The sequence below is a fragment of the Hipposideros armiger genome, unplaced genomic scaffold (genome assembly GCF_001890085.2).
Source record: "Hipposideros armiger isolate ML-2016 unplaced genomic scaffold, ASM189008v1 scaffold_1442, whole genome shotgun sequence".
Lineage (NCBI taxonomy): Eukaryota > Metazoa > Chordata > Mammalia > Chiroptera > Hipposideridae > Hipposideros > Hipposideros armiger.
Window position 1 is genome coordinate 15,064 of NW_017732792.1, and position 11,099 is coordinate 26,162.

Genomic DNA, 11,099 nt, shown 5'->3' on the forward strand with positions numbered 1-11,099 from the left:
CTAGTGAAGGCCTGTGGGTCCGATCCAGCCAGCTACCTATTAATTTCATTGGAAAACCAGCACACTCATTTGTTTACGTCTTTTTGCTTTGCTGTTCTAGCACTGCCAAGGCAGAGTTCAGTAAGTGAGAAAAAGACGTTATGGCCCGCTAAGCCTAACATATTTACTATAGAGGCTTTTACAGATAAAAATGTTTGTCAACCCCTGTCTAGAGTCTGGCACAATATTTAACGGTATGAACAATCTTATAAACATAAGATTGAGTTGAATAAATTCATATGTAGTTTGTGAAATTTTATTTTAAACTAGACTATTAGAACATGCTATTTTCTGAATTTTTTTCTGAAAAGGCACTTTAATTTTTAATAGGCTTTGAAATGAGCTTTCTTTGGAATCCCACAAAGTCTGATCTAATGCTACACTGACAAATAAAGTTTAATGCGTTTCTTGATTTAAATGCTATGTACTATATTTTGTAAATTTTTTTTGTACTGAGTTTGTTCTATTGGGTTTATTTTTCAAGCAAGGTTATGCTACAGATTAGAGATCCAGAAATGAATATAATTATTGACTAAATAGTACATGAGAAATGCATAGTGCATAGTTTTTTCACTGAGGTTTGGGTAAAAAATGTTTAACGTGATTTATTTTGTAACTAAAATGCCAACATAAATTAATGCTTACCTCATTCATGAGCAGTTAAGATTCTCCATAGTAAGAAATACATAAATCAAAATCATTTCATTTTTCTAAATTATATTCCAGTTGATTATGTGATTTTTAAATTCCCCAAATATAAAAAAATTCTTTAAAGAAGAAATAGCCAATATTCCCAAGAAAGTTATAAAGTTGGTTAGTAGACTTGTAAAAGTGACCTGCCTAATCCTGATCTCTGCTATATATAGACTATCATTCAACTAATATATCTCACTATAATAAAAACATTAGTTGCTCATTTCCATCATGTCTAAAAGTGGCAATAGGTAGATTATTGCCAAATATTTTGTTTTGGAATTTTCTTTCTTGGTCCTATTACCTATACCACTTATTTTTCTCCCCCCCAGAATATCTCAGTGGTTCATAGACTGAGAATTAGACAACTTTTAGAATATTCTTCAATTCCCAGAAAATGTAGGAAAACTTTATGTGTATCCTGGAAATTTTTATCAACTTCTCTGAAGAAACTTTGATGTACAAAATGTTTAGAAAAACTCTTAGGTGATCTTAGCCTCTATAATCATCTATCTGTTAAAAACTCAAATCAGTCTTTAGCCTAAATGGTGTGAGAGCTTCAGACTTATATACATACCATAGTCTATACACGTCTCCGTTGCCATTGTTCCATTGGTACTGAAACTCAATAATCAATAATGGAGCACATCTTTACCTCCTTAATTTGTTGTTTCTCTCTTGCCCATTATCTTCAGGAATGATATTAGGCTTCATCCAGTTGGTCATGTCTGAAACCTGGTATCTGCCTGAACTCAAGAGACTCATAACTCTCTTCCCAAATCAAATCAATCACAATGTCCTCTCAGTTACATGTTACTAAATATGTCCCAGGTATCATTTCAAATTTCTTTGCAGAGTTTGCAAAACTGTAAATTCAAGCCCCCGACTATCTTTTCATCCTCAACTGTGGTCATTCTTCACCCTCTGTTTGTTCTTATCTTTCAGATTATCTTGAGTTATATGTTAGTCCCCTGAAAAAGCTTGCATGGTTCTCTAAAATTTGGCGGAATTTCCCTCCTATGTATTCATTTAAAATCTGTATTTTTACCATTATGATTCCTACACTCTGTTTTAAGTAACATTTACTCAGTAGTGTGCTGGTAAATGTTTGAGCTGACTTTCTGGAAAGTAAAAGAATTGACTTAGAAATGCAGCATTTCACAGATTTCTTTGGTGGAGCTGATTTTAGGCTATGGATGTGACATTAACTGGCTTGCGAAAATTTAGAGATTGGTTTTTATAAAAGCCAGATTCTACACACTATTGATTCTACACTCTATTTACCTATTGTATCTCCAGCACCTAGCATAATGACAGAGCATAGCGAAGAATTACTAAATGTGTATTGACTATAATTTCAAATAAAAATGGGTGGGGTCGGGTTAATGGGTAACCACAAATGTCCCTTCCATGAATATTTAACACAATTACAATTTTAGAAGGAGGAAATACAATAAAGCAAAAAGCAAGTTATGTTATTATTGTTTTCTTATTGTTGAGCTTTAACTGTTCTTTGTATATTTTGGATAATAGTTCATTACCAGATATTTCTTTTGCAAGTATTCTCTCCCAGCTTGTGTCATTTTTTTTTCATTCTCTTGACATTATCTTTCACAGAGCAGACACTTTCCATTTAAAGAAGTTGAGGTTATCAGTTCCTGCTTTCACGCATTGTGCCTTTGATATTGCACCTGAAAACACATCACCATGCCCAAGGTCATCTAGATGTTTTCCTATGTTATGCTATCTTCTAGGGGCTTTATAATTTTGTGTTTTATATTTTGTCCTATGGTCTATTTTAACTTAATTTTCTGAATGGTGTAATGTTTTTATCTAGATATTTTTTTTATTTGCATGTGGATATCAGTTTTTCCAGCACTATTTGTTGAAAATAGTATATTTGCTTCATTGTTTTGCCTTTGTTTCTTTATCAAAAATCAGTTGTAGGTCTATTTCTGCACTCTCTATTCTTTCCCATTGACCTATTATCTATTCTTCGACCAGTTCCATACTGCCTTGATTACACTAGCTTTATAGAAAGTCTAAAGTAAGGTGTGTATGCCATCCTCCAATTTTGTTCTTCTCCTTCAATATTATGTTGTCTATTCTGTGTCTTTTGACTCTCCATATAAATTTTAAAGTAAGTTTGTCAATATCCACAAAATAACTTGCTAGGAATTTAGTTGGGGTTGTGTTGAATGCATAAATAAATTTGAGAATAACTGACATCTTGACAATATTGATTCTTCCTATCTAGAGCATGGGCTATCTCTCCATTTATTTAGTTCTCCTTGACATTCTTCATCAAAGTTTAGTTTTTTATCATGTAGTACTTGTACATATGTTGTTAGATCTATACCTAAGTAGTATTACATTTATAGGGTTCAAATGGAAATAGTAATGTGTTTTAAATGTCAAATTTCACTGTTTTATTTTTGGTATATAACAAAGTGATTAACTTTTATATATTAACCTTGTATCCTGCAACCTTACTGAAAACACTTATTAGTTCCAGGAGTTTTTGTCATTTTTTTCTTTCAACATGGACACTCATGCCATCTGAAAACAAAGTCAGTTTTATTTCTATCTTCCCAAACTGTACACTTCTTTTTTAGTGCATTGGCTAGGAGTTGAGCATAATGTTGAAAAGCATTGGCAAAGCGGAACATTCTCACCTTGTGAGATTCATAGAAAGAAAGATTTATGTATTTCACTATTTAGCTATAGGTATTTTGTAGATGCTCTTTATAAAGTTATGAAAGTTCTCCTCTATGGCTAGTTTGCTGAGATTCTAGCATGTTGGATTTTGACAAATCCTTTTTCTTCATCTAGTAAAATGATCAGATTTTTTTTCTGTTCTTTTTTTTTTTTGTAGTGGTTGAGATGATAGATTATATTAATTAACTTTTGAATGGTGAACAAGCCTTACATACCTGGAATAAATTCCACTCAGCTGTGTTATATAATTATTTTTAACATTGTTGGATTCTCCTTGCTAATATTTTGTTGAAGATTTCTGCATCTTCATTCATGAGAGAGTCTATGGTTTTCCCTTCTTACAATGTCTTTGTCTGGTTTGTGTATGAGGGCCTCATAGAATGAGTTAGAAAATATTTCCTCTGCTTCTATTTTCTGGAAGATTGTAAAGAATTGGTATAATTACAACCTTAAATATTTGGTAGAATTCACCAAACACATCTGGACATGGTGCTTTCTTTTTTGGAAGGTTATTATTAATTCAATGTATGTAATACATATAGGCCCATTTCTACTTCTTCTGGAGTCAGTTTTGGCAGATTGTGCCTTTCAAGGAATTGCTCCATTCCATCTAGATTATCAAATTTGTGACCTTGGGCTGGGTAGCTGTGGGTGGTACTATGTGGAGATTGCTGCGCGTTAACTCTTCCATCCTCCCTCTCGATGAGCATGTGCCTTCTTGAATTTTGAGTTTGATTTAAGAATAATGGATGGACTCTGATATCTGTAAATTTTATTTTGAGGACATATATTGTAGTATGACTTTTTTTCTATATCTGTCCCTAAGAACAATGTATAAAGGAGGTATAGTAAAGCAAGAAAATATACGTACCAAGTCTATACCCTCTCCTCAAGACATATTTATTTCTTTTACGGAGTGTCAGAAATGTACTCAATCTCTTATACTTCTCTCATTTTCCCATATTCGAAATTTTAATCTGAGATGGCAAAAAATTTAATATGTCCTCTCTTTTTGTGGAAGTAAACCAGATTTTAGTTATTTTGAAGATAGCCAATTTCCCATCCCCTACCTCATGTCTCTTCAATGAGTCTCGTTAACAAAATATGCATTTTATTTAGTGCGATGGGAAATTATGATTTATCTGTCTAAAATTTCTTTGTGGTTTCTTTAGAAAATTATCCTCCTCCGACTCCAACTTGAGAGCTTTGGGTGATATTAGTTTTAGACCCAGATCTAAAACTGGAGAGAAATCTTATATTTTAAAGCATGTATCTTAGCCTTAGCACATAGCAGACATTTGTCAAGGGCCAGTTACATCTCCTCATTGTATATTCTCATTTAAATCATGCATCTTAGTTGAGAAAAACTTTGAAAATTATGTATTCCATTAGCACAATTTAAGTGTTTCCCAACTCAGATATCTAAGAGTGTGTTGAAACATATAATCATTTTTCTTAGTTCCTAAGCATGTTATGACTGTCTTGTGGTTATAGCTCTTAATGAGAAATAAAACAAAGGTATCAAGAAAATCAATTTAAAAATAATTTTTAAAAATACAAGATTAACACAAGTACTCAAATTGTTGGAGTTTTTAAAAAACTATGTCTTATATAAATGTATCAGTTAATTACATTGCACATTCAAGTTGGTTTTTTAGCCTAGATTGAAATAGGGGGAAGAAAGAAACTGTATTTCACAGTAAAACATCTTAGAAGAAAATCAAAGTACAGAGTTGCAAACACACATGCTTGCAAACAAGCTTTAGTCTTGAAATCTCTAAAAGCAAGTCACTGGATTTTTCTCTGTCAGCTCACTTGTCAGCTGACAATGAATAGACTGAATAGAAGTGCCCACATGCTGGCAGGGGCTAGCTCACTCTGATCAGCCAGATACTGCTAGATGGTAATATTTAAGGCAGAATTTTGACCTGTGATACACAGCTATGCTGTTACTCAGTCAGCAACCTCAGAATCCTGAAAAAAATAAAAAAATAAGAAAGTAAAAAGAAAAGAACAATCATGCACCTATTTCATTGTGAATACTGAATGCAAAGGAAGGAAAGAAAAGCTGAAAGCTTGTTCTAGCACAAGTGTGAGCTTCTATGATGCATGAAAAACATTCCATGAAGTACATTTTAAAACCTTGTGAATATCAGAGACGATTTAAGTTGATTTATTTATTTCAGGGCAATCTTGGTACAGATGTAATTCCTGTGGCTTCTACTTGACCCCAGTTTTAAGTGATACAAATGTTATGCACTTATTATTAAAGGACAGTCTGCAATAAGTAGCCAGTGTGACTGCCCAGAAGTACTGAGACCTTGTTACTCTGTTATAAACTTTAGAAAAACAATTTATGCAACAGATGTCTAGATAAAATTCTACTTATGGAAAAAGATTATATGTTTTATACATGGTTTTACTTATATTAAAAAGACCTTTTGATGGCTGCACCGTTTTGTCTCTGGTGAGCACAGAGAACATGTGGATTTTATATGTAAAAATCAGTAGTGTTAAACTGCCATCAGCTACTCCATTTAAACTAAAATATAAATTCCAGATGTGGTGAGATTTTATTTTATAAATGTGATCAGATAGATAATCGCCTGAGAGAAATTTAAAAAACTCATAAAATATTTGACCTAATGACTAATGTTACATGGTCTATGTTAAGTGTATATTCTTTTCATCATTGAAGAAACTATTAAAAAGTGAGAAAAAATATCAAGTTAACAACATTAATGTTTGGACACACAGTGCTGTTTTACTGAAAATATATCACTGATATTGAATGTATTAGAAAAAGTAATTTGCATGCTTTTATGGTTTCCTTATTTTTTATGTGATTATTTTTATTTTGGCATGATGGATCATAATTGAGACATTGCTACTTTGCACAGTCTTTTGAATTCAAGTTAACTATATTACTATATGTCATGTTATATTTCAATTTCCCACATTTTTCTATATTTAAATTATTGTGAATCATCTACTGATACACTGTGCCAGACAGACATCATTTACTTTCATTTGGTGATGTTACAGTTATAAACACCAATGCAAATGCTGGCACTGAAACCTGATACCTATACTTTGCTGTAAAACTGGTCATGAAGAAAGAACACATTCATTTTTTAAAATTTAATTTAAAATATACAAACACACACAGAGACACACACACACACACACACAAAACCACACACACACACACACACACACACAATTCATTAGACTTGAAGAATTTATCTACAGATCTCACTTTGAGATGTGAAGAACAAAAAATATAAGAAACCAATGTTGTACAACCAAACAAGTGTTGTACACTGAAGTAAACAGTTCAGTTGTAAACAAGTAAACTGAAGATTCAATTCATTAGGCAAAAATACTGGTTTAGGCTAATGTTAAGTCATGAACATCAGTTCTGAAACTGAGGGCCAAGTTTGTAATAAGAAAAGTAGATGTGATATCAGGAAAAAGAACATAGGAAGAAAATGCTGGTTGGAATGACCCAACTTAACATTTGCAGGTAATAAGAGTCTTATCTTAAATGTTTTTTTACTCAAGGTAAATGTGCAGCTCTAACTCTTTAGTGTCTTACAGTGGCATTGATAGAACACATATACATTTTTATATTCATTTCATTCTCAAACTAAAATTAATATTTCATAAATTTAAATATCAAAAGTTAATAAAATGTACTGATATTGTCAAAAAATTTAAATCTATACATAAATTAATCCTTTCTTTCTGTCTGGCAGGTGAACTGACATAGCATTGGGACACAAAAGAATGGCACCAGGCCAGTCTTATATTTATTTCAGACACATGTAGCAGATGGGATGGTGACTACTCCATTTACACTAAAATGACCCCGTTATCATTTTACTTTTCCTGGCACTCGGATAATGGATAAAGTAATTTTGATAAACACTGGAAAACATTTTCATAAATTACACATTTGATCAAGGTATAAAAGATAGAGTTGGGTATAGGAAATAGCAAATGCTTTTAACCATGATTCTACATTTTTCAAATGAAGGAAAAAAATATTCTCTATAAAGGAATTTTTTGAAACAAAAATCTAAATCTAATGAAGCAATCTTCATTGCAAGTTATCGTTTAACTCAACATCAGAGCATCAGTAGTACTTTAGAAAAAGGAATAAATGGCAATTTGCTGGTATCAATGAGGGAAAATTATTTAGCATATTAAATATGATATGTGTGGTTATTTCTGTTCTGAATTTTTCTACTCCATTGCAATTCAGGGTTTTAGACATAAAGAAGACTTGTTATTTTATTTGGTTATTCAACATTTATTACAAAGTTTAAGTTTTTATGCACCCAATTATATAATAGATTCTATGAAAAGTAGGCAAAATATTCCATATATTTTCTTTGAATTTCATGATAAATTTAATTATCAAAGTCAAAATATTAGCAGTGAAAATTATTTTTGCACAAATTACAAGAAAATTTTTGCAATTAAATATATAAGGAATATCATTTCCTTCAACAAATAATTATTTTCATAAGTAGAAATCAGTTACTTAATATTTCTCTCTAATAAAGTAATGTGATGCTCAAGATAATTTCTACTCTCCCCCCAGGAGACACAGCTAAGCCTTCCACAGATCTTATTTAACATAAATAAAGAATATTGCAAATATATGTTCTATTAAGGGTTTAAAAACTATCCTATTCTATCAAATAAAATATTAACATGGCTAGAGGATAGGAAATACAGTACTCTGATGGTTGAAACAATGTAACAAAAAAATTCTCATAGACTGGGTCTTTTAATGAAAAGAAATTCAGAATTTTGACCCAGAGTTGAGTCAGTACATGTCATATTTGGATTCTATTTTGTTTTTTCCTGCTTTCTCTGAGTATATTTATTAATAACTAAGTAACGGTGAGAGGCATGAGGATGGATGGAGTGTGGGGGCTTGGGAAAAGGATGAGGAAAGTAGGATTATCCTCTCAAGGGATTTTGCTCAATGGTGAATGATGGTGCAGCCAAAATAATAAGTTCGACAGGAAGTAAATAGATATGAGGAGGAAAAAGAAAGATGTAGTTACTTTTGGACATGTTTAGTGGAGCTCCCTGTGTAATAATCATGCAGAAGTGTCTGCTGACAGTTGGAAATATCATTCTGATATTTGGGCTACAACAGAATTGAGAATCATTAAATATAGTGAATATCTAGGAAAAGGTAATATCAACCAATACAGTTAAGTGAAATAAGAGCACTGATGGAATGTCAGGTGACCTTAATAATCAAAGCAACGCATCAGAATTATCTGAGCTATTTTTTGAAGATTCAGGTTACTGAAACATTCTTCAGATCAATTTTGGTGATGAGATTCGGGAGTCTGCTGTTTTGTTTAGCAGACATCACAGGTGATTCAATGTATAGTAAATCTTGAGATCCACTGATTTGAAGAAACAATAGAAGATAAGAACAGAAATGAACAAGGCATAATATAATGGTTTAAAAGAATGCCAAGAAAAATCAACATAAGAAGTAGGAGAGTAGTTCATTGCAAGGAGAAAACACTTATTAGGGTTAATGCTGCTTAGGGGTCCATTAACAAAAGAGCAGACATTTTTCTACAGAATTTACAATCCAGCAGTGATTAGTGATCTCCTTATAGGTAGTACCAGTGAAATTGTGGGAAAAAATATAAATGGTGAGAACTGAGGGATACAATTATGGGAGAAGCTGAAACAATAAATATGAATTCCTTTTTCCAGAAATTTTATTATAACAGAAAATTTTAAATAAGGTAATATGCAGAGCAGAAGGCAAAGTCAAATGATGGCTTTTCATTTTATTTTTTAAAGGTGAAGAGCTTAGCCAAATAGTAAACAATATGCATTGTTCTTGTCAATATGATATCAAACAATCATTTAACCAGTTTATCACTTTTGTAACTCATAATTCCACATTGTGATTGCTGGTTCATAGCAGTACACTGAGATGAACATGTAATTTCCTCTCGTTATAGGAGTTGAGACAGTAAGAGTTGCTGAAATTCACATGTGATTGAAAAACAAAATATTAGAAGGAGCTCAGTTTTACAGAATGCTGACAAATATCTAAGCAATCATCATTAGCAGTTTACTATAATTCTAATGGACCACATGTTGAGTTCCTTGATGTGTGAGTAAATCCTTATTATGTAAGGTATACAACACATATATCCTGAAGGCAAGGTAAGTCTCAGGAAGGTAGCTACAACATAAAAATATGTCTAGTTGTCACTTATTAATGAGACCAACAATCCCCTATACACATGAGTCTTTTATGAAAGGTTCCACCGAATGCTTGATACTATTGAATTTTTTGCTCAATACAGGCAATTTGGGAATAAGCAAATAAAAGTCTATGTTGTCTTCAAGTAATCATTTTTTCTGGTGCTTGATTCCCTCTGCCACTACGTTTTTATTGTGTTTGAGCATTGAGGATAGAAATAATTAAAAGGATTTTCATTTTCTGTGCTCACTGTGTCTAGAAAGCATCAAATTAATGTTTTTAAAATAAATGTATTCCAGAGTTAATGTTTGTTGAAAAAGCAGGGGAGTGAGGCTTTTGAAGGAAGCTCATTGTATGTTATCAAAATAATAGCAAAGACTCCATGGTTTTGAACATTTGCCACCCATACTTAAATTAGCAAACATATGCATTCAAACTTGAGGGAAAATGCTTTATTTGGGATCTTCATAGAAGTTAATTGAAAGCTTGGCTGGATTAATTACCATACAACATTTTCATATAGATGAGGCCAGGGAAACTAAACTGCTTAAACATGACATCTTTTTCTCCCCTGCAGTTCATTGTGTATCTGAATGTTCAATGAGATTTTTGGAAAGCGTTCTAGCTATGGTGTGATTCCAGTAGCAAAGAAAGCACATTTGGTAATCACACAGGCTTTAATTATTAACTAAAAATGCTTATTAATCTCATTTTATTAGTAGTAATAGCAGTAGCAGTGGTACTGACAACTCATCCTTACTGGAGAATGCTAATTCTGGTCATTGTGCTAAAGTATTTTATTTAGTGTTTAATCCTTGTCACGCCAAATGAATACCTTTGTTTTACTGATGAAGGGACTGAAACCAATATGTCAAATAACTTGTTCAAGACACACAGCTAATACCAGGCAGCACAAAGATTGGGACTAAGTTTGTCTCAACACTGAGCTTGAGCTCTTACTCCGTGCTGCTTGAATGTGGGATAAATCCCAGTACAGCGTGACATTGTGAGAGAACCCCGGAGGTAGTAATACAGTAATACCATAGTCTTTTGCATGCGACAAGGATCATCATTAGCTTAGGCTGTTCATAAACGTGAATGTATTTTTGTGTAGCTTTCCGTACGTAAGATGTGTGTGTACACATACAAAGCAGGAACAGTTTAGCAATTTCTAACCCATAATTAACAAATAAAATGCAAACTACCTATGCTGATTAAAAACAAATTAAATAAGAAAAGAAAATAAAAATAATGACGATGTATGTGTGGATATAGTTTCCCTGAGAAATTTACATCTGACAATAAGACTCTAGGTCAAGACCTGGAGCCTAGAGCACACAAAATAATGGGTACTGAGATGGAAGAAACAACAAACTCCTATACTATGTTA